General features: G+C 36.0%; 1 long non-coding RNA gene and 1 pseudogene across 1 annotated transcript; both read left to right on the plus strand.

Moving 5' to 3' along the window:
- The first annotated feature begins 5852 nt into the window (after positions 1-5852).
- Positions 5853-16043, plus strand: LOC107718472 (uncharacterized). Its single transcript, XR_001637414.1, has 3 exons — positions 5853-5864; positions 7430-7434; positions 15959-16043. It is a non-coding gene; the product is annotated as an uncharacterized LOC107718472 (long non-coding RNA).
- A 6712-nt stretch (positions 16044-22755) lies between these two features.
- LOC107718475 (uncharacterized) overlaps positions 22756-27240 on the plus strand; it is a 63556-nt pseudogene continuing 59071 nt past the window's right edge.

Raw genomic sequence — 27240 nt, forward strand, 5'->3', positions numbered from 1 at the left:
AGTGAACGAGGGAGAGTCTGTCACTCTGTTCCCTCGTCTTACTGAAATAAAGAAAGACGATGTGATAGACTGGAGGTTTGAAAAGATTCTCATAGCTAGAGTAAGAAATAACAATAACCCCACAACGTATGATGATGAGCTTGATGGGAAATTCAGAGGCAGACTGAAGCTGAACGGTCAGACTGGAGATCTCACCATCACAAACATCAAAAGCACAGACAGTGGTGTTTATGAAATAACCAACAGCATCAACACCATTAGGAAGACATTCAGTGTCAGTGGTGAGTGTCTAATGCGTTCCCGTTGTATTATTAGATTATTTACATAGTTTCAACAGAATGTCTCAACTTAAATTCTCTGAAATGGAACTGTTAAACATGCAAGATGTACAACGTGTCCATGCGTCTTGATGAATCTGATTTCCAGTTATAAGAAATCAACTGGATGTTGTTTTAATTTAACTGTATGTAGAAAGGTGGCGGGACGTTTCCCCAAAAAACAAGACCTCACAAAACGGAAGTCATGTGATCACTGACGATCAACAGTATATTTAAGAAAACACAATTTTACAAACTCAGAACCCTAAACCTAACCTCTACAAATGAACAATGGCTTTTATTAGAGTGACCGCTGTTTAGTCGTGTAGTAACACAAAATGTATGACTGAACTGTTGGTACTGTTTGTTGTCACTTTTTCCAGGAAGTCTCCTCCAGACTTGAAATGTAGTTTGGAACTATTAGTCATAATGTGAGCTCACAGAGATAAGATGTGATTGGGTGGAGCTTTGAACGTCAAAACCATCCTGAAGCTGTAGTCAACTGAAAGACAAACCAATGTACTTGTCGGAAAAAATTTTTTTTATATTTGTGTCTATAATTTTCTCAGTTGAACTCCTTCAATTTCTTCAGCGTTAAAGGGTTAGTTCACCCAAAACTGAAAATTCTGTCATTAATTACTCACCCTCGTGTTGTTCCAAACCCGTAAGACTATCACACCGGATCTGGGTCAGCGCCGGCACCGCCACACGCTTGAAAATGTGGAATAAAGTCATTATTTTTGTTTTCTTTGCGCAAAAAAAGTATTCTCGTAGCTACTACTTTGTCGATCATCTTGGTACTTTTCTGGACCTTGAACGTGGTCGTTACCTTGCTGTCTATGGGAGAGTCAGAGAGCCCTCATATTTCATCGAAAATATCTTAAGTTGTGTTCTGAAGATGAACGAAGGTCTTATGGGTTTCGAACAACACGAGGGTGAGTAATTCCCTTTAAGAGGAATAGTTCAGCCAAAAATGATTCACAGTCATCCTTTACTCGCGCGCGAGTTCCAAACCTGCTTCTATTGAACATAAAGGAAGATATTGTGGGCAACTAAGCAGTTGCTGGTCCCCATTGTATTTCTTTTCAATACTATGGGAGTCAATGGGGACCAGCAACTGTTTGGTTACCCAAAATATCTTCCTTTGTGTTCAGCACAAGAAAAAAAATCATACAGGTTTGGAACGACTCGATGGTGAATAAGGATGCCAGAATTGTCATTTCTGGGTGAACTATGCCTTTAATGCATTGATAATGTAAGCTAAGAGAGGCACCTGTCTGTCTAACAGCATAGTAACAACTGTTAGCAATAAATGTCATATTTCTCCTCATTTAAAATCATATGTGTGCAGGTCAATTGAATTGACATTTCACTTTTCATAAAGATTAATCATTCCATATAATGCCTACTGGATAAACTGCTTTCTATTTTATTAGTTCATCATTAGCCATGTATTTTATGAGAGACAGTATTTCTCTTTGATGTGTGTTTTTCATATAACATAAGCATGTTTAATCTTAAGTGTCATGGGACACTTTCTTCACTACTAGAAATGTCTGGAAACATGCGAGTTTGTGTTTAATTCAAGAACTGTCCAGTTGATTGTTAATCTCTGTGAAAAGTTTGTTGTGACGCTTTTACTGCAAGGCACGTTTGTTAACTTTTATATTATTTTTCCTTTCTATTTGCTTATATTAGGAACTGCGCCTTATTTTTATGCTATACAAATTGATTGCACTTAATTGCACTGACATTGTATCTGTCTATATTTTTTAGTATCTGAGGTGAATCTGCTCATCTGTTTCTCTGATTGTTAATGTAAATGTAATCAATCTGTTACTGGTGATGATTTATTATAGTTGTATGAGCTTATTGAATTGATTTCTGATTGTGTCTGGTTTATTTTATTTCTCGCTTCAGCTTGAATTATTTGTATTTACCGTTTTGAGCCTGATGCAAAACAAATGAATGTCCAGCGGCTTCCCAGATTCTCTTCTCTTACAGCTGCGCTAAAGTCTGTAGTCAAAGCACTTAAACCACTGATAATTCATACACAGAAATATTCATGAAAAATCCGCAGTTTTAAAATGTTAAATTCAGGGACATGAAAAATGATGGAATTAAAATGTTTAATTTTATATTATGATGTTATTATCTAATAGTTTTGCTCAGCTTTGCTGATCAGTTAAGCTCATCTCTAAAATATTTTATCAGCATAGTGCACACTTTGTTGTTTTCAAAATAGCCTTTATGTATAGCGGAGTATACTGTATAGCGTGTTTAAGTTTGCATACACCTTGCAGAACCTTTTTGTTTTTAAATACGCATATTGCATGCTTTTTTTTTATAGCACTCACTTGAATAAGCTACTTTACATAACAGATGATTACATATTGTCCACAAGACAAAATAATAGCTTTTTACACAAATTAACCAGTTTAAAATTTGACATTCTCTTGATACTGTGTTGTTACCTTGAAGATCAATGACTGTTTGTGTTTTGTGCTGGATGTTCATGAGTCCCTTGTTTGTCCTGAGCAGTTAACCCTTGTGTGGTGTTCATATTTTTTGTTACTACAGTTTTGGGTCTTTAATTCAACAAAATTAAAAAATTACATATAAAAATACTCAGATGATTACTTCATCCCAATTACAAGCAATATAAACAGCATGTATGGTCAAAATTTGCCCTTTACCTTTGTTAGATCACATTTATGAATTAAAGTGCTACAACCTTGTAGCACTCACTTGAATAAGCTACTTTACATAACAGATGATTACATATTGTCCACAAGACAAAATAATAGCTTTTTACACAAATTAACCAGTTTAAAATTTGACATTCTCTTGATACTGTGTTGTTACCTTGAAGATCAATGACTGTTTGTGTTTTGTGCTGGATGTTCATGAGTCCCTTGTTTGTCCTGAGCAGTTAACCCTTGTGTGGTCATATTTTTTGTTACTACAGTTTTGGGTCTTTAATTCAACAAAATTAAAAATTACATATAAAAATACTCAGATGATTACTTCATCCCAATTACAAGCAATATAAACAGCATGTATGGTCAAAATTTGCCCTTTACCTTTGTTAGATCACATTTATGAATTAAAGTGCTACAACCTTGTGCGGGAATGGCAGGGGCAGAAACACAAAACTCACACTCTTACATTCTCTCTCTCACACACACACACACATAAACACACACACACACACACACACACACACTAATAGCAGGCCCAGACAATAGGAGGACAGAGTGAAGGTACACAGGACCTAAAATTTCCACTCTTTTATTAGCCCCGGGTGGAGGACAGAGAGTGCCACTTAAAAATAAAATGAAGAATCAATTTATTGATTTAATAATTCAAACATAAAAATGTATAGAAATAAATCACTTTTTAAATGGACAAATTAATAGACATATTTAAAGATGTTTACTTAATTCGTGTTTTTAAATGTAGTTTAATAAAACAATTATTTAAAAAAAAATGCAATGTATAAATAGACACATTTAAAACTGTTTATTTAATTCATGTTTTAAAACGTGGATTAATAAAACAATAAAAAAGTACATGAATAAATCTTTTTAAATGCACATTTTAAATCGCTTTTCTCTCTCTATTTGCCCATTGCTTTTCTTTATCCATTTGTCAATCGAGTTAAAAAATGCCATTGGACAGTACACACGTGGGAGCAACCAATCAACTTTCGCCTCGATTTTATAGAGCCAACCCCTCTCTCGCTTGTAAATGTAACACGCACTGTCATTGGACAGTGAGAAAAGCTATACGTCATTACAGCGGGAATATGAAGACGGAAGCGACGCAAAATGAATACATTGGTAATTTATTCATATTGCTGGCAAAATTTTATATACATAAACAAAAACGCCATTGGACAGTGAGAACAGCTATACGTCATTACAGCGGGAGTTCGATCGACGCAAAATGTCAGGGGAATCTGAACGTGTTTGGAGAGGGATTGTGTGTGATTTGTTAGCTTTAGCTGATTTATGCGAAATAAATTCTCTCGGTTATCAGGGGCTGGCGGAAAAAATGCGGAATCGGCATCTTGCAGCGGCACTTCCGGTATTTTCTGTCGGCTGTTTAGAATCAGAACCAGCGATTAGTGAATGAATCACTCTTTTGAGTCGGCTCTTTTCAATGAATTGGCCAAACAGATAAGCAGAGCGGTTGAAAGTGACTCGCGATTCAGTCTGAATGAATCATTCTGCTCTGACGCACTGAATCGTTTGGAGCAGCACTAGATGAAATGAATCTTTACCTACAGTCATTTGAAATCAAACCTACAAATGTATCCTTAACTAAGATAGTCTTTATTAAGTTAACTTATTTATCTATAAACTTATTTATGAACGAATCTGCACTGCAGATAAAACCATCCTTAGACCCGAGTTCTTTAAAAACACCAACAGTACACAAGAGTGTCTGTGAATAATCAGCATTTTATTAATTTTCATAAAGTTTCCAATGTGGAAGATCCATTGTGTGTCATTGATTTGCTGCTCTACTGTACGCTCTATTTATAGCTAGAAGTAGAGCGATTCTTGTAGAGGACAATTCTAATGTGTGAACAGTAGAGAGCGCCAGTCTAACAGTTTAAGAACATGGTATTTTTAAATTATTTTTTTCTAGCATTTTTTTTACTATTATTATATAGTACTATTATACTATATATTACTATATATTTTTGCTAATAACAGGGGAATACAAAGTTATAAACCAACAGAAACCAATCAAACAATGAAAGCCAAGCCTTTTCATCTGAACATCCAGTACATTCTTTTTCAGCAGCAAAGATGTCTTAACAGCTTTACGATTGTTCTGTATTGAGATTAAAGAATCATATAAGAGCTTTAAATCAGTGGAAAACAGTCTACCATTTGGTACAGCTGACATGTATTTTGCTTTGTGCATATGGTATTTAGCAAATTAAATAATAATTTTGATTATAATATCTATCTCCAGTAAACAAGTATCACAGTCCATAAACAAGACCATTGTATCAGTTATCGTAACAAACTATAAATAAACAATGAAACTTGGGTCCAAAATTATTTAGTAAAACTGAAAAATATGTGCAAAATTGCCTCTCACTCCTCTTTACAAGAAAAAATAACAAATTTAAAAAAAAAAAACATATTGGTTAATACCCTTTTTTAAATTTACTAATAAAGTCATTACATGGATAATGTCGATGAATTATTTTAAAATGAATTTCTTTGACTTTATTAAGAATTATATCTGCCACAGTTTATGAACAAAATAAAGGGATAATTAGGTTTCCACTTCATGACAGCATTAGGAAAAACACTTTTTTCTTCTTCTGTAGACCTTTCTAATATTTATATCTATCTATCTATCTATCTATCTATCTGTCTATCTATCTATCTATATATATAATGAAAATAATTTTTTAGCATTTATAGCATTTTTTATACCAAAAATTGATGAAAATAAAATGATCAATTTCAACTTCAACTTTTCATTGCAATGCATTTATTCTTAAAATGATTCACCTTGTTTGTCCTCGATGTTGACAGACGAACATGACACGTTCTTCACAAAACAGATATGTGTGATATCAAGAATAGTGGAAACTTCTCAGAAACGACTTCTAAGTGTTGCTGGAGCCGGAAGTAACTTCTGCTGAAACTAACACTCTTATCTGCAGAATCACTGCATTAGTATGCAAATCAACCACTGATAGCAATCCGCGATAGACAGATGCATATCTTATTTTTCACATACACATACTATATGATATTTTGCGTTATTTCACAACTCTTTTTGTCAAGCATCAGCATTCATAAATGATGTACTTTATTTTGCAGTAAAACAGTTTCGCATAAAGAGGAATGCAAATTGTGGACGTCCATGCTATTCACCGAAACACAAACTGTTCGCACCTCAAAACATGCAGACACTAGCTTACACTAACCACAGACGTCCAGTATAGACACATCTTCATGCACATGCTGTCTGCCAAAACAAAGAAAAGCACATTTCTTTTCAGATATTAAATGAGGCCTTCTGCTGTATGATTCTATTCAAAATACTGTAAAAAGATACCAATAGCATCTGTTTACTGTGAATATGTACTAAAATTAAAGGGGTCATATGATGCGATTTCTTGGTGCATAAAGAAGATCTGTAAAGTTGCAAAGACTAAAGTCTCAAATCCAAAGAGATATTCTTTATAAAAGTTAAGAGTCAGCCACGCCTACCTAAAACACCTCGTTCTAACACACCCCCACATATCTACATCACTATGTGGGAAGATTTGCATAACACCGCCCAAATGTTCACGCAAAGAAAGAAGGCGTAACTTTTATTCTCGCTGTAGTATTTTTGCCGCCGCCATGTCGTGAAGACCCTGTGTGTTTCGTTGTGAAAGCGAAACTACTTTGTTTGGTCTTCCAAAAGAGGACGATATCTGCTTCGTCATGCCTAGAGCTGATCTGTGCTGGTCGCTGAGGAAATACATCAACTTCGCGCTGTGGATCGCCGGATCGGCTTTCACCGTGGACGAAGTGGAGTCCAGCCCGGGGTCGTCACATGTGGTTGCCGCAAGCCCGCCGGACGCTCCTTCGTCGAATCCGCCGGCCGCACCTCTGCACACTCAAGCCGGCCTCCGCTCACTCTACGCCGCGGCTCACTCAAGGCCGCGGTGTGTGATGCTGTTTCGTTGTGAAAGCGAAACTACTTTGTTTGGCCTTCCAAAAGAGGACAGGACTAGAAATCATGGTTAAGTTATATTTACAACACTGTTCCAGAACACTTCAACCCAAATATTCAGATGTGTGCAGCACATTTTATGGAGGACCGTTTCCTGATCCTGGAAGAGTAGACTACAATGCCGGCAGTTCTGACTCACGAAAATAATGTTCTTTTTAGCAGCATCATATGACCCCTTTAAACGGCCACTGTCATTCTGTAGATTTTATTTATAGATTCGTTTTCTGTTTAAATTTGTCCCTCAGAATGGCCATCAGCTAAATAATGACTTTTGAGAGAGAATTGCGAGAATAAGCTGCTGGAACAAATTAAGTGGATTTTAAAATCAGCTTTGATTTGCTGTACAATATGAGTTCATGTATGATATGTCTATTACTATTGAGAACTCACGCAAGATCAGCTTTTTTTTTTTTTAAATCGAATGCTTATGTTTGATCTCTAGTATAACTGAAACGGATGTTAAGGATCACAATCAAATCGATCAAAAATCACTTAGAACAAAAAACCTAAATTGCACCACACAAAAAAAGAAAAGTAATATAGATTTTCAGAGTTACAGTCAGTTACCCTATTTGCATGCATCTCAAAAAAACGTACTGGGTTTTTGCAGAAAGCAGTGCTCTGGAACATCATGTAAACGCAGCACTTTTGCATGTTTAACAGCTTCGTCGTTATAGCCGTCTTTCAAGCATGCATGTACACTGACTGCAATCACAACATCATTAATGAGCAGTTTGATCAACGTTTCGTATGACACGTGCATACACCGTCTCATCCTCCTGTTTGACTTCCTGAAAGAGAACACAAAGACAGATAGACAAAGAGACAAATGCCCAGGAGATAATGAAAGAGTTTACCACGGTTAATGCCCTGCTGGACTATAAAGATTCAGTTTGAGATGCCTGATGTCATGTCTAACATGATAATCTTCAGCATCCTAAGTTCAAAAACAAAATTATGATGAATGCTAAACATTTCGGGGGTTCTTCACGTCAGTGTTACCCATTCTGATTATTTGGATTGTTTTAGTAATGCTATCCTGCAAAAACTGAAGCAATCTTTGTGTCTGTTTCCTTATACAAGACAGCAGTGACAGCTCTGTTAGACAGAAGCATGTGTTTAATTTCAGTTCTGTTTTTTAATGGTTTGCACGAGGTATAAAGGTGATTTGACTCAATATTTAACAAACTACTTCTTTCATGGACTGCTCTGTTTCTTTTTTATTTTACACATTTTCTTTCTCAACTCAACTCTTACTTGCTCAAATCAGCTTGAGCAGTTTTTTTCTCACACTGGTTACCTGAAGGCTTCAGTTTTCTTTTAGACTATTAAACAATGCAGGTTTCGCCAAAACACACTGAACTTTAACATTCAACTGTTAGAAGTGTTTTTACACTTATCTGAGAGCAAAATATTAGAGATCTTGAACACTACAGCCCGGTTTCACAAACCTCTCACTTAGCTTAAGACAGGACTAGGCCTTAGTTAAATTAAGATATTTAAGCAACTTTTATAAAAAAATGCCTTAGAAGAAAACATTACAGGTGTGCATCTTGACACAGAACAATGACACTGACATATTTTAAGATATGTCAGAGCAAGATATTTTCAGTTGAGGCAGCTCAAACATGCATTTTAGTCTGGGACTAACTTAAGCCTTGTCTGTGAAACTGGGGGTATATGTATTTTTCTCAGTTTTTTTTACTGCTTTGTCTTCAAATATAATCTTATTTATTTCCTAACTATGTAAGCTCCTTTCCACCTCAGAGTAAAAAATAAATATATAAATGAATAAAACTGTTGTGACTTTAGTTCTTGCCATTGTAATATCTTGCATTTGCACATTTTTTTTTTTTTCATTTTATAAACTTTATCTCACGACTTTTTTTGCTTAATACTTTCTCCACACAGACTCGTGAAGATATATTTTAGTTTTTAAAAATAAGCTTTCTACCATTCGTGCATATAAATCTATATTTAATGCATATATGTGCAAGTTTTTTATGTGGAGAGAGCAAGCGACTGGCTAACCATCTTATGCTGCAGGATCTTTTCGCAGAACTATAGCTTCCTTTTTCCTTTTTTTTTTCTTTTTGCTCATTGGCAATGATTTATGCTTTATGCTAATGGTTTCAGTGGATTTTTGCTGCATGCATGAAGTTTGTTCTCCTCAAGTTCCCCAGAATCACACAGGGTTTCTTGTACAAATCTGAATACTATAGAATGAAAAAGAAAGTTTGGGCACTTATGGGCCAAAAACATGTAATTTGCTAGCGCTTTAATAAATATAATAGGACAAGACACAGATGACAGTTATAAATGATCTTACCGCTTTCTGTGTGTTTCTTTTGTAGAACGTTGGATCAGCGTAAGTGATCTCTTCTGTACGAGTCGGAACTGTTGGAACAATAATAATAGAGGCATTAAAACAACAGAACCTCTTCATAAAAATGCTTTATTATTTCAGGTTTATTATTTAGGTATATCCCTGTTTTCACCAATGTACTGTAGCGTCAGTAGCTAACACTTGCCTTCTTGATCAGTTTTTCTACATCTCTTGCAGATGCAGAAGATCCCAACTGCAGCTACAATCAGCAGAGATCCAGCAGCAGCAGAGAGCAACACTATCAGAGATGCAGAGTCTGCAGGATGAGAAGGAGAGAATGAGACTGTTGGTTGAACAAAAGAGAGACATCAATGTGAGTGAATGAGATTGGTATTGCAAACATTATCAGCACAGCTAATAGGCCGTTCTCTACCTGCTCCTAATTCTGTGTGAACATGCAATGGCAGTAAAACCTGTTCTACACATATGGCTTCTCAGCCATTAGTGTCGCAGGCGGATCTGATGCTGCTTTGTTTTTTTGCCTGTGAAATGCAGCATCAGAGCAGCTTTAAAGGAGGCCTATAATGACGCTGCAAAAGACACGAGATGCAAACACAAGCTCAAAGATGTCTGTGCAGTGCAGGTTTACATAGAAAAACAAGAAGCTGTTCTGTTTGAATGATAGTCAATGGAGGAGATGCATCAGTATGCAAAAATACCGGTTTGAATTACGCACACGTATAATAAAAAAATTAATAAAATGCACCGTTACTGTTAACTGCTCTCACTAATGCTTGGAGAACTGTTAGAACTATTAATAACACACAACTAATTCCTTAACTGGGCAAATAAACCAACTGTAAACGGCCGTTGACAGAAGCCAGAGATGCTGAAAATGGACACATAGAGGCAGAGCCAGTCCTATAGCATTTCGGGGGGCCTAAGCATATTTTCATAAACCACCACTCCCATCCTCCAATGTACATATCATACACTGACACCTCATTGTAAAGTTTTAGAAAATTGTCTTAGTCATATTTATTTTCAGCCGTTCAGCCGTAGTTTTGGTATTTTGTTTGGATCGTGATTAAAATGTAGTAGTACTGCAACTGTTTCATGCATTCTGATTCATGTAAAGGCACAGTCAGGGGAAAAAAACATGATAAATCCTAAAAAAAAAAAACTTGATACAGATTTTTGGTCAAAACTGCCGAGCACAATTAAAGCAGAAATTTGAACTTGCATCACACACACAATATTAATTTAGTGTAATGATCAACATTATTATGGCAACAGTAAGAATGTCCCCGATCCCACTCATTGAATATTGAAAATTGAATACCCAATCTGATACTTCAGTTTTCCAAGTGCTTGGTGCACACTGCAAGTGCATGTTTGAAGGCATGGGGTGTGGTCTAATTCTATCTGGGGGAAGTTAGTGAATAGTTCGCACTGTCACCAGCTTTTTCTTTACACAGGTTTTCAGACTTGAGTGAAAGCCAGACCGCTGAACTGCTGAAAAAAATGTTTCAAACATTTGCTCTTCGCTGTTTGTGCTGTTGCTGTCTGGTTGGTGAGTTATAGACAAGTTTAATGATTTATACTTACATGTTCTTTTTGTGCGGAGCTCTAAAGAACTTCAGTTCCAACATCAATAAAATATATACAGTATATATATATATATATATACATATATATAAAATATTTTTTTCCCCACTGTTCTATTTTGATTTTTGTAACTCTTAACACTAAACCAAAATGTACAATAAACAAGGGTGTGTGGATATAGATATCTGTTTTTTCCCCACATGGCCATTTATTTGCCACGCTGCGGATTCTATATTTTTTTCTATGTTTCTAGCTTTCCAAATTTGTAATTATTTTAAAACTGCTTCAAACTTAAAGCTTCATTAAACCAACTTAAATTGTACCTTTATGATGTGTCAGTAAGCAGGTGTTTCTGTTTGTTCTGCAGGTGTGTTTGGTGGTACAGATACAGATACAGATGCAGTGAAGTCAGAGTCAGTGACTGAAGGAGATTCCGTCACTCTAAACACTGGTCTCGCTGAAATACAGAAAGCTGATGAGATACTGTGGAAGTTTGGAACTAATCGGTCTCTCATAGCTAAAATCAATCGAGACGCTGGAGTCTCATCCACAAATGATGGTCCTGACGGGAGATTCAGAGACAGACTGAAGCTGGACAATCAGACTGGATTTCTGACCATCACAGACACCAGAACCACAGACTCTGGACTTTATGAAGTGACCATCAGTAACAGCAGCTCAGAGACTAAATACAGATTCACTGTTACTGTCTATGGTGAGTAGAGAGTTACAGCTCTATTATATACCACAGATTTAGCTTATTAGATTAGATGATTCAACTTTACTGTCATTGTACAAGTATAGATCTTTTGCAATGTAAAAGAGAGGGGTGAGTGATCCGGTTTGTTAAAATGCTTTCAGTGGTGAATTTAAAAAAAAAACTGTTAAACCGGATCTGGAAGGGATAGACAATCTTTTTTTGGTCTCCTCAGGAAGTAAAAATGCATTTTTGCCTTTTGTAATTTTGTTATTCTAATTCTTCCACTTGGGGTAGCAAAGGGATGGGAAATTTCCATAAACTTTCCAAAACTCCTGATATTTTCTGAAAGTTTCCAAAAACTGGAAATTTTCCAAAATTTCTGGAAAGTTTGATAGCCTTTTTGGATTTTAATGGAATTTTTTTCAGTTCTCCTTTTTATAAGTTGTCTTCTCAAAAAGGGGCTTCAAGCTTCAACAACAAAAAAAAAGGTATCTTATCAGTGTATTGAAACAGTAGATTTTTTTTTTCTTCAATACATGAATGAGCAACAGCAGTATATCCATTGTGAATAGGTAGATGCCACAATCGACCGCTCCAGACATGTTGATGCGTCCACCATCTTGGAACAGTCAGTGTGTCGTCACTCACAGTAAAAATCAATGAGTTTTCCAAGATGCCACAACATTGTGCAGACCTCTGGTTGTAAACGAAAAAAATTTAATTCCCCAAGAAATGGGAGAACACTGATCCAACACAGGTGAGAGATGAGATTTCACAGGTGTTGGTTTGTGTTTTTATATGTATTAACTCAATAATATAGGTTTTTAAACTATGGTAACATTTTTTAGTTTTGTGTTAGCTAATGCCTTTGTCTTATATTGTGTTAGTTTAGTGAAATCATCCGCTGAAGTCTATTGCAGATATAGATATTCATACATCCGTATACGGTTGCAGATGCACAGTCAACAGACACAACGGTTCACAGACTGGCTTTGACTGTTCCAATATGGCAGACAGTTTGCATATAGCCCACAGAAACAGTCACTAAATATAGCTGCAAGCAGCAATTAAGGGACCAAGCACAACAAAGGCAGAATTAGGAACAAGCATGGCAGCGAGCATCAGACCAACTGCAACAATGAGTAATTAAAGACATTTTAAGATGATTTTAGTCAAAATGGCTGAAAAAAACATATATACAAAATTATTTAACAGTGTATCACTTTTGACCAATAGGTGGTGGTGTTACCAAATTGATGTGGTGTGGTCAGTGGACAATGACGCAATGAATTAGTTGATGCAGTAAATGAAAACTGTTTCACCTATAGACACGAAATCCATAACTTTTTGCTGGCATGGTCTGAAGATGATCTGAGTTGAATTAATGAAAATCGGACCAACGGTCTAGTTCATAAAAGTAAGTTCTCAACCTCAATCAAAATCGAGGACAGGAAGTTCAGCCAATAATGGCATAATTTGTATCAATGTTCTCGGCATGGTCCAAGGAATCTATCAAGACGAGTCTCATAACAATAAACAAAATGATTCAAAAACCATTAGCATTTTTTTTAAATGTCATTATTAACGGTTAACAATTTCTTATAAATGGTTTATAACTTTTAACCAATAGGTGGCGCTGTTACCAAATTGATGTGGAATGTTCAGTGTGTGGTGACAATGACACACATAGGACCCTATCATACACCCGGCGCAGTGCGGCGCAAGTGTTTTTGCTAGTTTCAGCCCGACGCAGTTCTCATTTTCCCATCCTGCGCTGCGTTGTTTAAATAGCAAATGCATTTGCGCCCGTTTGTGCGCCCATGGGCGTGCTGGTCTAGCAGCACACAAACATTTTTAAAAATTAAAAATTACATTCCGCCATGTAAATAGCAAACCCGCCATGGCGCGAGTGCAACTGGCTTTTAAAGGGGATGGGAGATGAGACTCTTGATTGGTTTATTGCACGTTACGCCCAAAAAAACACCCATTACTCATTAAGAGAACAGGGACAACCCGTTGAGACCATGCGCCCGGGCGCGCCAACCGTTTTCCCGTCGTTAAACTAGCAAAAGTGGATTCGGACACTTAGATCGTTAAAATAGGGCCCATAAAGTTTGGTGTCAATATGTAAAAGCTTTGCAGAGATACAGCCTCAGATGCAGTTTGGCATCATGCCATCAAATTTGGTGAGATAAATTAAACAGTTTCATCTATCAAATGTTTTTTTCATTATTTTTTATTTTATTTTTATTATTTTTTTAGCATGGTCTGAAGATGATCTGAGCCAAATTTGGTGAAAATCTGACCAGCGGTCTACAAAGAGTTTGAAAAAGTAGGTTTTCAACTTAAATCAAAATGGCGGACAGGAAGTTTGCCCGATTATGGCATAATTGTTATTAGGGCTTTTTTTTATTATTATTTCATTATAATTTTGTGAATGCATTGGTGTGTCATTACAAAACTTGGTATGTGGCGTCACTGGCGTGGCACTGCCAAAAAATATTGAGTGCCTTCAGGGCATGGTGTCTAAGACACATACCAAGTTTTGTAACGATACACCAATGCATTCGTAAAATATAGAATTTTTTGTCAAAATTCAGAATAGCTGATGCCCAAAATGGCCGTCATGGTACCATTCAACTCGGCATGCTGCTCTGAATGTAAAGAGACTAGTCTTGTGACTTTTGGCCAAACTGTTCAGAAGTTATAAGCAAAAATTATAAGCAAAAAAAAAAAAAGCCATTTTCCATATTTCCTGACCATTAGGTGGCACTGTGCTGAAACTGTGCAGTTAACCTCAGATCATGGTTGTCATGACACAAGAAGTTTAGTCTGAATATGCTAAAGTGTTGTGGCGATATAGCCTCATGTCTACTTTGGCAAGCTCTTTGAAAAATTCGTTTGCACGTTATTTGGAAATGGTTTGACTGTTACTGGATTGTTTTTTAGTCTACATGGTCTGAAGATGATATGGTCCGATTTTTGGAAAAATCAGAAAAACGATCTAGGAGGAGTTTGAAAGAGTAGGTTTTTCGAAAAATTCTAAATGACAGAAAAAATATGATGGAAAATGACATCATAGGGTGCATTCGTCTTGAGCCAAGGAATCAGAGGAAAAAATTATTTCTAGCTTTCGATTCAAAGGTTGTTAGTACATGAGTGAACATTTGGACAAGTAGTGGTGCTAGAGAGTTTGAGTTAGATACTCCAAATTTGGTGTGGTTAATGCTGAGACTGTCCTCTATCTGTGTGCCAGATTTCACATATATATATATTAGTATATTACCCATGCTTTTGTGAAATGACACTTAACTTTGGCAATGTACAGAAGTTGTTGTAAGTGTGGTGCAGTGGATGGATCATGGATCTTAAGGCCCCGATATACTTCAAACGAAATCGAAGAACAAACTGACATGACATCATTTCAAACAAAATCAGGCCGAAACAAAGCTCATTTTGAGTTTGTTTCGGCAGTTTGAAACAGCTCACCAAAGCAAACTTTCTGTGGGAGTCCATGGCGATTACACAATCTGTAAGTGTATTCTGGAATTCCATCTTCTTTGACAGGAGATTTTTATTTTTTTTCCAGTTCATTACTTATTCCACGGAGGTCGGACAGGAGAACAACATCCAAAAGTGTTCTTCTCTCACAGCCGCCATGGTTGTTGTGTTTAGGGGATACGCGCGAGCGGCATGACACATATTTACATACTCAATCAGTCTACATCCCGCCTCCAGCATTGCGGGGATGTTGGAATGTTCGAAAACAGTATACCGTCGCTCAGCCTTTTCGAACTTGTTTTTGCCCCCAAATGAAGAACGAAAAAGTACTTTGTTTGAAGTATATCGGGGCCTTTAATCATTACGTTGTGGATTTGAATCTCACATGGTGTTAAGATCTGCGTCTATATTCATTTGATCCTTTGCATTGTAATTTGTGTAATATAGGTCATGCATGGCCTCATAACTGCTGCTATGAGATACATTCTATTCTTATTTCATTAAAGGGGTCATATGATGCGATTTCAAGTTTTCCTTTCTCTTTGGAGTGTTACAAGCTCTTGGTGCATAAAGAAGATCTGTAAAGTTGCAAAGACTAAAGTCTCAAATCCAAAGAGATATTCTTTATAAAAGTTAAGAGTTATCTTTAAAATAGCATCATATGACCCCTTTAAATTCATACATGTTTTTCAGCTCCTCTGCCTGTTCTTGTCATCAGCAGTAACTCCACACAAAATTCATCTTTAGGATCATCATCATGTTCACTGGTGTGTTCAGTGGAAAATGTGGGTCATGTGACTCTCTCCTGGTACAAAGGAAACAGTTTATTGTCCAGCATCAGTGCGTCTGATCTCAGCATCAGTCTCTCTCTACCTCTGGAGGTTGAGTGTCTGGATGATTCTTACAGCTGTGTTGTGGCTTATTAATTCACCAACCAGATCACAAATCTCAACAAAACTGAACTCTGTCAACCATGTCCAGGTACACGTGATAGTCTTTTTAGATTTTCACTGATTGCTCCTTCATGAGAAATTTCATTCCAAGTATTATTTTTTAGCAATTTTATCATCACTTTACTGTCAGCTTATCTAGACTTTTTTTATCTGCTTAGATGCTTTGATTAAAATAAAGGTTATGTATTTTTCCCTCCAATGATGAAACAGGAAACTTGTTTGTAAAAAGTAAGTAATTTTGTAATTTGATTGTGTGACACAAATAGTAGAGAAATGGCACACTTCACCTTCTAAAACAAATGACATTCTCCCATAAAATATTAATTGAGTAGACATGTTCTTTTCTGTTTCATGTTGTTCTTTTATTTCCTTAGATTGTACCTTCTGTTGTCATGTTCCTGAAGCTGTGACTCGATTGGTCATCTCTGTTTTGGTGGGTGTGGCTGCTGCTTTTATTATGGTGTATGACATCACATCCAGAAAAGGTGAAAAGTAGCTGCTGAAATTGTCATGATTTCTATCCGAAAGAAAAAAAAAATGCCTGGCCAGTGTTTTTGTGTATTTATGGGTGTTTTGCTATGAAAGATATAAAAATGGCCACTGATAGAACTACTTTGAACTTACCAATAAACAGTTATGTGTACCTAGTGATTCCATTAGATGAAAAGCTATTTAATGCTTACTGTATTCAGTGCCTAATTAGAAATCCTACAAATTAAATTCATATGTCATTTTAACTATAGGTAAATACAGCCATTAATGACTTGTAAATTATATGTTACATACATATTTGATTTTTGCCAAAACTCCCATTATAATCAATGGCACAGGTTACACTGCTCAACGAGTCTCCTATTTAAATAAATGTAAACCTTTGATGCAATGAGAGTAGTTCTTTAGGCCTGTATAATGCTATAATCAGCACTTTTCATGATTAGTTGAATCTTGATGGCTGGTAAAAACAGTAAACGTTTTTGAGAGTTACACATGTAATGCTTATTTCATATGCAAACATGTTAGCCAATCATAGCAGTGGGCGTTTACATTGAGTTCTCACAGCAGACACGCCCCTTCCAATGGAGCGTTCCCTGATAGCACACGTACATCTCAGAGATGTGTATTTGATGTGTGTGTTTACATCTGGAAGACGTATTTTTTGCTCATCTGCAATACTTTTTTAGGACATTTCAGGTCAGATGTTTAGAAAATGTCTTTGATGTGAAGATGTTTATAATTTAGAATTGATGTAAAACGGACTTTTTAAAGACGTTTCTCAGATGTTTGTACACAGCAAATGCTTTCCAGATGAAGCAATCATCTTGCAGATGTATGTGTGCTATCTGGTTTCAAATCAGAGGGCTAAAATCAGGGTAGAAAATGACCATTTATCTAAATTATGACTGTTTTTGATGAAAAAAAAAAACTGTACATAAGTGCACCTCATACTAAAAACACCCAGATAGCACACATACGTCTCCAATATGTCTGTTAGATGTCTGGAAAGCATCTGCTGTGTACAAACATCTGAGAAACATCTTGATAAAGTAATATCCCAACTATAAAACATCTGTTTTATTGCAGTTTTGAAAAGCTCAGTCTTGCACCCCACACCTGCTCTGATCTGCACTTTACACACTTACACCTGCAGGCCCTGTAAAAGACCACAGAGCGCACTGTAACACAAAAAGATGAGAGCAAGACCACACAAATAACACAAACAATACTTAATATGATCATATTAAACCTAAATATCTAATTAAGTATATAAAAAAAAGGAAAATAAACCAACAAAAGAAAACTTAAATACACAAGAAATAGTGGCTGATCTGCCTCTTTGAAGGAAACCATAGTTGGGCTATTGTATAAAACAAAGGCTGAGCGTGTGGTGGTCGTTCCTGGCACTATTCAACACTTATCCTGACTAACAAACGGAACATTCAGCCATTGTAGCCTGTCTATTGGACTGAGATTTTTGCTATTGTTCAAAATAAAATGAAAAAACAACAACATAGTGTCTCTTTCAGCATAATAGATATCATAAAGTTAAATCACCAGTAAATTGTCATCAGTGTAAAGTCTTTATGTAAAGCGTGTTTTTCTCCCTTTGTTTTTTTGTCTGTCGTCTCATATAATAAAATCTGGTTCAGAGTGCTGCTCAGAAAAACGGATCGCTGAAGAACACTTTACGGATCATCTATATTCACTCCACTCAACATCAGTATGAAGAGAGCACTTACACTCTTTCTGTTCCCCTTATTCGCGAGCGGTAAGTGTTTTTTAGCATGGCTGCAGCACTTTCGGTCTCACGTTTCTACAAACCGTAAATGTGCACTTTTTATATTATTATTTAATTTATTCACAGAATTTCTAAATATGATAACTGTGGTAAGTTTAAACAAGGTGTAGGATATCTTTCTGGGTCATTACATCTCGAATGATCCACAAATTGTAAAGATGGTTGCTCGACCATGCATTTTTTATTTTCCTACTTTATTTATTTTTTTTTTTTGAGTGAACACCTCTATGTACTAAACCACTCAGTGTTTTATTTTGTATAGAATTTTTATTTGACTTGGTTAAACCACAGCATCCTTTTCTCTTAGACGAAGCAGTTCAAATGTAGTCCAAATGTAATGGTCGAGATTGCTCACAGTTCCACTTTTATGGTCAGTTTATAATGGGAAGGATTGAAGTCTCAGCTGTCATGTTTTTAGGAAGTACCTAGTTAATTATAGTGGGCATGCAGAACATTTAAGGTTTGACTTTGAGGCATATTTTCATGTTTTTATGGGAGCAAGAATCTGTGAGAGAGTGCCATTTTAAAATTCCCTTTATTTTCAGGTTATTTCTGGACCATATAGGAAGTTGATGTGATTTTCACAGATGTAAGACCTCTTAATCCTCTATAGCAGTATTTTGAGTTTCTGAGATTCTGATGAAATGGCAGAAATCTGGGGAAAATCTTAAATTATTCATGAGAAATGAACAGATGTAGTATGAGCATTGCAAATAATAAAAGTGAACAGTATGGCACTACGAGTATAGTACACTCTAAAAAATGCTGGGTTAAATACAACCCAGTGCTGGGTAAAATAGGGACAAACCCAGCAATTGGGTTGTTTTGACCCAGCGGTTGGGTTAAATGTTTAACCCAACCTTCTGGGTAGTAACCCAACTGCTGAGTCAAAACAACCCAATTGCTGGGTTTGTCCCTATTTTACCCAGCACTGGGTTGTATTTAACCCAGCATTTTTTTAGAGTGTAGTATAGTAATTATGTTTATAATTGACATAGAACAGCTTATGTTTGTCAGTAAGGTCGAAAACAGTGATTCCCCACCAGGGGGCCTCGTCAAACGTCCATAGGGGTCTAATATGTCTTCAAATTATTTAAATGATTCGCGTTTATAAGGTTTAATGACTCCAAGAGCCCCTTTTGCCCAAAACGATATTTGAAGGCTGTTCTATCTAGGTTGATATGTACCTCTGATACTTCTGTTGTAATAAAAATAAATAAAAAATAATGCATAAGTCAGTTTAATGTTACACATCTTTATTTATAGTGTTTTCTTTCATAATTTTAATCAAGATTATGTTAATATAACTAACTTTACATAATTTTACAATTTATTAGGTCCGCCTTGAAAGTTTGCCAAGGCCCCCTAGTGGTCACTGGTCTCCTCGCTGAGAACCACGGTTTTAGACCCCATTGACAAGCATATTGTATGCTAATTATAAACTATATACTGTTTATAGTTATTATTTTCCATGCTTAAATTACTTCTGTTCACTTCTCAAAACACATGAATAAAGTATGCTTTCCCCCAGAATTCTACCCAGGGCCGTCGCTAGTGGGGTGAAAGGTGGTGACGATTATAGGGGCCCATGGCTGAGGGGGGGCCCCACGGCGATCTCAGCCGACTGGCTGCGGCCAGCCTAAAAAGACGCTCAGTTGACGGGTTGCATCACGAAAGCTTATCATTTGCATGTGTTTTTAAGCCTTGCCAATTTAAACATTCAAAAGAGTTTAAAGCATTCAAACACAAGATGCGGAAAAACTCAACTGAGTACTCGCGCGCCGTGTTCGTTGCACACGCAGAGAGTCGCGTCTCAAGGACAGCAACACCGAACCGAGCCCTCCTTCGTGTCCTCCTGCACCTGAACGAACAAATACAAATCGCAGTTTAAACATGCACACAGAAAAAGATGTGAAAGAGCCCAATACAGCACCCGCGCGCGCTGTTCTGTGTGCACAGGGCGCACGCAGAGAGACGCGTCTCAAAGCGCTTGAACACCGAATTTGCCTCTTCTTGCTCTTGTACCAACAAATACATACAAAATGATGTCAAAATACCCGTCTTGGAGAGTATCCTCGAAAAAACTTTCGGTTATGTCTTAAGTGAAAGTAAACAGTGGAGAAAGAAATCGGATATGTATCATTATAATGGATGCATTGTCTCGTAAAGTGACCGCGCCTAATTTACTAGCTGCTGTCGGTGTCCTTAATGTTAATCCTAGAAAATGAAAGAAAGAAAATCACTCGCTGCTCTTGACTGAATTACTTTGTAGTTTTAACAAGAATTAATCCACCGAAAATTATTCAGACACTTTGACCTGACCATGTTTTGCTTAAGTGTTTTTTTCTTTTTTCTTTAATTGCTAATGCAACCTTTTTACACCACAGACTGAACAAAATTAAGCATTGCTTGGTAATTGTTCAACAAAGTATTGATAGTTGTGTAAATATTGTCATACTAACAGTTGTCTGAATTTTTGGTTGATTGTAATCCATTACATACATTTTTGTCAAAGTTATGTGACATTATCAAGATAATTTTGTTCTGACACAGTTTAACTCTGAGTTCTTGTCATATTTTATTACCATTTTCTAAACTATAGCAAATAAACTGATAATGTGAGAAATGATGAAAGTGTGTGAATTAATTTTGGTTTGACTGTATATTTCATTTGTACAGTGAAGACTATGCAGTGCTATTTTACATTTAATTATTCGTTTTCTGTACCTAGACACCTACAAACTTGAAAAAAAAAAAAAACTTAAACATTGTGTAAATAGCACAAATAAATAAATAGAACAAACATACAAATTAAACAATTTCAAACAGGGCCCACTGGTACAACCTGCACCGGGGCCCCGCAAGCCCCAGCTACGGCCCTGATTCTACCATCCCTACATCTGCAACCAGAAGAACCACAAACTTAATTTTTACAGAGAAATGTTAAGGTTTGTGTAAACATATGTATGACTCAAAAAAGTGTTGTTTGCCGTGAAACAAAAATGACCACAGTGGTTAAACCAAGTAAAATAAAAACAAGAGGTTTTGCAATGCCAATACATAGAGGTATTCAATTTTTTAAACAATTAGGGAAAATAAAAATGGTCAATCAACCTCCATTGGACCGCTTGAGATGAACTGACCCCTGTATATTGTCCAATAACAATGACTGCATTACATTACATTATAATTAAGTGTTTTTTTTCTCTCTACATGTTTATAAATCTGTGCATAAAGATACCTTTATTCATGCCTTTGTTTAATGTAGACTGCAGCAGTTCACAAGACATTTATTAGTGCCACTGATCAGCAGGCAAGACTCATAATTGAGAAACACAATTGAGTGTTTTATAAGTTTAATCTCCGTCTGACTGACTGTTTCTGTTTGTTCATCAGGTGTGTTTGGTGAGTCAGTGTCAGTGATGGAGGGAGATTCTGTCACGCTACACACTGATGCTAAACTTAAACAAATCATTTTAAATCATAAGGTTTCACTACAAATAATCCTTATCAGTTTGACTGAATGAGCTGTAAATTGTTTTGTGAAAGTCAGAAGAATAGCATAATGCGTAGTATTTAAAGATCTTAGAATCTCAGAGTCTCTCTTCACTGATGGAGATGAAGCTGGTGTTTAGTGTGTCCTGTTCAGTGAAGCTTATAGCTGAGCACCGGTGATGGTCTGTTTTACTAACTAGTTGATTAGTTTGCTTTCCTCTTTCAAGACAGTAGTATGTGGAACAGCCTTCAATTACGTACCAAAACAACATCAGACTGATGTGTTTCTGCAGAAATATACTTGTGTTTGGACATTTTTAAACCAGAATTTGACTTACAAGTGTATTTAAAGGGGTCATATGATGCGATTTCAATGTTTCCTTTCTCTTTGGAGTGTTACAAGCTCTTGGTGCATAAAGAAGATCTGTAAAGTTGCAAAGACTAAAGTCTCAAATCCAAAGAGATATTCTTTATAAAAGTTAAGAGTCAGCCACGCCTACCTAAAACGGCTCGTTCTAACACGCCCCAACATAAAAGTAGAAAACAGATTTTTTTTTTTTTCCCTAAGCAGATTAATTCATGTTTTTAATTAAATACTTTTATAAACATAAGCTAATTTTCTAAAAAAAAAAAAAGTTTTGTTACTGTCAACTTTTGATAGTATGTGTGTGTTTGTGAAATTATGTGTGAAATTCACTCCATCTGATTTGGACTAGTTAAAACCCATTGAATAAATTAAAATTATACTGCATGATGTTTACTAGACAAGACCTCTGTTTAGTGACAGGGTTATAGAAGCGATGACTGACAGAGAAACTGTTTGTGTTTGTTCTTCAGCTGTGAGTACTGGAGTGAAGCCAGTGACAGTGATGGTGGGAGATTCAGTCGCTCTACACACTGATGTTCCTGATATACAGAGATATGATGTGATACGGTGGAGGTTTGGACAGCAGACATCTCCTATAGCTGAAATCAACAGAAAGGCTGGAATCTTCAACACATCTGATGGTCCTGATGGGAGATTCAGAGACAGATTACAGCTGGACAATCAGACCGGATCTCTGACCATCAAGAGCATCGGAACCAAACACTCTGGACTTTATGAAGTTGATATCAGCAGCAGCAAACACACCATACACAAGACATTTAGTGTGACTGTCAGTGGTGAGTCCATCAGTGTAAACGTGTGAATAGTTAATGGGAAAAAAACAAATTTTTGCACTAAATGAACTGTTTACGGCTAAGAAACTTTGTGGTGCTATTAGTTTAGTCACTCTCAAAGAAGTGAAACATTTTGATTTGTAAATGAATACTATTATTATTAACAGCACAATTGTCACATTGATTATATGATTTTATGATGTAGTGACACTGCAGCTGTGATATTAAAGGTGATCTTTATACTGGCATATATTAGTATAGGTGCTTCTCATTCATAACATACATTACAGGATTCAACTCTAATGATTTTTTCATGTGTTTGAAAGTGCATGACAGATGCTTCATTTCTCTGTCTGTTCATTATTTACTGTTGTGTTCAGTTTTATAGTGAACTCATGTTTACCTGCATTATCATTTGATCTGATGAACACATTTCTCTTCTTCTCTTTGTCATTCCGTTGATGGAAAGGTCTTGTTAGACCTGAAATGTGCCTTTGTTACCAGTAAAGTGGTGCTGTAGAAATTAAACTTAGAAAAAAAATTTATTTAATTAATTTATTGAAAATTAAACAACTGAGAGACAATAATAGACAAGGCTCAGTGAGATTTGTGAAGTGAAATGTAAAAAATCTTTCTGTGTGTATATAATTTATGCCTGACTAGCTGTTCCTCACTCACTGTTCGTCATGTGTTTGTTCTGACAGATGCAGTGAAGTCAGTGTTAGTGAAGGAGGGAGATTCTCTTACTCTGCAGATTCATTCTACTAAAATACAGAACGATGATCAGATACTGTGGATGTTTGGAGACATTGTCATAGCTGAAATCTATAAAGCAGCGCAACGATTTTATATATATGATGGTCCTGATGGGAGATTCCGAGACAAACTGAAGCTGGACAATCAGACTGGATCTCTGTCCATCACAAACACCTGCACCACTGACTCTGGACTTTATGAACAGAAGATCAGCCGCAGGAGACACACCATAAACAGGAGATTCACTGTCATTGTCACTGGTGAGTAAATCAAGTCTGTCAATGTAAAACAGAGAACAGTAAAGTTAAATGAAAAAAAAAAAGATTGTTCACAAATCTACACTTCATATGAATAGTTAAACATAATATTTGTATCTTAAACTGTTCTAGTCTCTCAGAGAGGTTTGGTGAACAATACTGCAAGATATCATCAATCCATCTTCCAAACCACTTATCCTATAGTGGGTTTGGGGATCGTACTTTATGAAGTTTGAGCACCTATTAGACGGAGTTAACGGAGGCCTAAAGGTCTGTGAGAAATTTGAAAGAAATCAGCCAATGTGGGGTGCTAATGCATTTTACGCCTCTGTAATCATGCAGTGTTTCATATAGATACATAATAGTAAAATCATATGTTAGATTTCCTCATTCTGAACTATTTTGCCTCAAGAACCCCTGCTGTCAATCAAACAATTCGTTAAATATTTGAGATCTTTAAAAAACATACTTTTGCTAATCCATGCAGTACACTTCTCTGGACTCTCTATGTCAATAATTAGCAAAAATATGTTGAAATTTTGCATTTGGAAAGTTATAACAGGGTCTTTTAAAATATGGGCTTAATCTAGTGTATCCAAAAGCATATCAATCTAAAAGAAAACTCAAAACTTCACAAAATTAGCTAAGCGAATGTGTCATATGATTCTAAAAAAGTATACAAAATTATATGGAGGTCGGGCAAAAGTTGCCGTTATAACAGTTATAAAGGTTAAAAACACTGTATTTCTATGGTAAATTCCCTGAAATTTCAATTATAATCACTAGATGGCAGCAGAGGACCACTTAGTGGATAATTCTACTGACTAATATGCTTTTTTTTATCAGGTTTTTACTTTTGGATTTATATTTAGACATTATAAAAACATTATTATTTAAAAAAAATAATAATATTATATAAAAAAATCGCATTTAGTCAAAGTTTACCAGTGCATTTAAGCTGAGGTATCAGTTTTATACAATTATGATTACAGTGAAACCTGAAAACGTGTTATAAAGTGTAGACTTGCACTAAGCATTTTGTTACCCTTCATTTATTTCAGATATCTACAACAAAATGTGTGTGCATGTGTAAGTATGCTTAGTGTGTATACTCCTAATAACGCCAAATGTCTGATTTTACCAGTAAAAAAAGGTCATATTTATATGTAGTCAGTGTCAGAGTGCAAGCATAATTCTGTATTTTCAGCTTCAGAATCATAACTATTTTTATTCTGGTGTCACCATTGCGCTGTGCATTGGTGACCAGGACCGAGTTCAAGTCAATTCAAGTCCACCACCCCAAGTCCATACCACAATTAGCATTTTAATCATTGATACATTTTAACTGTTCATTTTTTACCAAATCTCTTAGAAGTAATAATATTAATTAAAAATATTTTTAAAAAAACTCTTCTTTGCTTTGGTTTAAAATATTGTGATAGTATCGTATTATGAGTTCACTATCGTGCTTTGAATCAAATCGTGACATGAGTGTATTATTACAACTCTAGCAGGGAGGCAAAACAGTAGAAGAGACAAAAGAGGCCTAGAACATGAGCACGTTTCTGATGAAATAAGGTCCACTGTTGTGTACCATGTTCTCAATCATTACTTTACTATGGTCAAGGTCACATTGCAACTTCAGCAATGTGCACAGTACTGTAATACTGTATACTTACTGTAACTCTTCATATTACAGTAGTCCACTTGCATTTCACATTATATAGTAAATATCCTTACGGATACATACTGTAACACACACACAAACACATACAAATGTAGTCTATACATATACAGTCTGTGACTGTCTCTCTTTATCATTACGGTATCAGATCTTTACTCAGGTTATATAGTGCTGATGTTTCTAGTGTTTGTTAGAGATCAGACACACATTCACACTAATGACTGTCTCTCTTTAGCTGTTTCAGGTTCAGGTCTGTCTGCAGCTGCTGTAGCAGGGATTGGTGTTGTTGATCTTCTGCTGGTGGCTGTGGCTGTAGTTTCAGTTGCTCTTGTGATTCACTATCGCCGCAAGATCTCTGAACTAGAAAGACGTTCGAGTAAGTATCACACAAACAGTTCATATAATATGGAAAAAACTAAAAGCCTGATTACCATTAAGACAATAACAGACAAAGGGCAGAAACGGATGTACTGAGAGCTGTGTCTTTGTGTGTCTGTAGAAAACGCAAACTTAATACAGTTTCTGCAGATGTTATGATAGAGTTTGATCTCAAAAACTTTGTGTTTGTAGGAGTATGATGTGCCTTCATCATAATGGTGGTATTGAAGATATTCAATATTAAACAGCATTACAAATCAATAAACTTTTTTAATCTCTAAACAGCATTACAAAAGAAACACTGAAGTATTAAAGACAGCACTGACCTTGTGCTTTTTAAAACTGAAGAGCAAACCGTGTGTCATTCTGAACATACTCTGAAATGGAGAAGTCATGCATTACTGGAAGCTAACCTAAAAATAAACTTAGCCTTTAAACTAATAATAAATATTATTAAAGAAAGATAAATAGTAAAATTATTGTATAATTAAAAATACAGCATGAAACATTTGCAGGATCATACACCATAAACATCACTGCACACTGTGCAATTAAAGAACAGCACAAGGAGAAGGTTTGTAATTTGATAATGTGACTGGTTGGTCTTGTAAGATTGTAAGTCAGCACAGACTAAAAACACTTTCTCCATCTAGTAAGATCTGATCTGATTAACTGGCTTTCTGGACCTTATGATAAGAGCACACAGGTGTTTTTATCATTCCGTCTGTTTGCAAGTTACCATAAAGTGAGTGTTTTTGAGTATGAAATAATGAATAGTGATTAATCACTATTAATCGATTTGACAGCACTACTATATTTATTTTTGGACAGAGTCTAGACACATTTCTGGCACACAAAAACTCAGTAAAACTGCTTTACATGTCAGTTAGATGGCTCTTCGTGTCTAAGTGGGTTCTTACCTGCCTGTGACAATGAAAGATTTACAATAAATTAAAATCTGTTTTATTTCAGAACGTCATCAGCCCCTCTTACCAAGATTAAGAAACACTGTAAGATGTGTGAGATATGGAATCATTCATGTTGTTCAT

The sequence above is a fragment of the Sinocyclocheilus rhinocerous genome, unplaced genomic scaffold (assembly GCF_001515625.1).
Source record: "Sinocyclocheilus rhinocerous isolate Xijiao unplaced genomic scaffold, SAMN03320098_v1.1 scaffold92, whole genome shotgun sequence".
Classification (NCBI taxonomy): domain Eukaryota; kingdom Metazoa; phylum Chordata; class Actinopteri; order Cypriniformes; family Cyprinidae; genus Sinocyclocheilus; species Sinocyclocheilus rhinocerous.